Genomic DNA, 1,220 nt, shown 5'->3' on the forward strand with positions numbered 1-1,220 from the left:
AAAATTTAAAATTTCCTACCAACTGAAAATGTTTAACGTGTCCCGAGAGCTCATATCACCTAATGCAGTTGCGACCGCCGTAAAACACTTACCAAAAAACAAAACAAAAAAAACAACAACAAAAACTTCTGCTAAGGGAGACAACAATCATAACCTCAACGTCCATATCATGTAGCTGTTCTTTCCCTTGATGGATCATTGGTGACAGTGACAGTAATAATAATATTTATCTCATAATCACGACAACCTCGAGGTCTTTCATGGTGTAGTGGTAAAGTCTGTACCTCTCATTCAATAGGTCCCGGGTTCGAATCCTGACAGTGACGGTGAAAATTTGTTTCTCTAAAATGTTTTCCTTTCTCCTCCTTTCCGGTTCTCTTGTAGTATTGTGTAACCTGCTTTCATTTCCACAATTTTCTTACTCCCCCTGCTTTCATTTCCATAATTTTCTTACTCCCCCTGCTTTCATTTCCATATAATATTTTCACTCCACTCATTTCCCTTCCAAGACCCCATCTGGGCTCCTCTCCCCTCTACTCGTTCTACTGTTCTCCTGGTTTCCTCTTCTCATGTCTTTCCTTTCAGCAACACCCTGGACCTTAGTAAAGGTAAGAAAGATTTAGACTAACGCCTTACAATTTTCGGAAAATTGAGAAAAAAATTCCGACAAGTTGCGTACGTTAAAGATGGTTCTCCGATAGCAACAAGGTAAAATTTAAAAATCATCCTATCATTACTGACACTACTCTCGCCAGTCTAAAAACTTGTAAGGCTGGGAACGCACTGGCTTCACGTTCCCCACGTTTTCAACTCTCCGTTTTTGGGAGGAAAAGTTTGAGTTGATTACACAAACGTACTGACTTCACATTCCTTTCTCCCTCGTGCTTTTGAGAGAATTAGTTTGAGGCGAAGCTACAGTGTGTTTCCATAGATACAATAACGGTCCCATAGTGCATGTATAAAGGCACCAAAGACAACCACAAAAATATTACCAAAAAGAGGGTTTAGAGAGGAATCAAGAAAATTATGGGGGGGTTTATGTCATTGTAGTTGGAAAACATTGATTATAAAAATGAAGAAATAATGTTTCAGCATATTCCTTATTAGAACCGTGAAGAAGAAACATTGCAATATACAGGGTGATCCAAAAAAAACTTTACAACTTTTTTTCTGAATATCTCGCGCAAAAATTGTTCTAGAATGCTGTAATTTGGAACAGA

The sequence above is a fragment of the Aplysia californica genome, unplaced genomic scaffold, assembly GCF_000002075.1.
Source record: "Aplysia californica isolate F4 #8 unplaced genomic scaffold, AplCal3.0 scaffold00206, whole genome shotgun sequence".
NCBI classification, from domain to species: Eukaryota; Metazoa; Mollusca; class Gastropoda; order Aplysiida; family Aplysiidae; genus Aplysia; species Aplysia californica.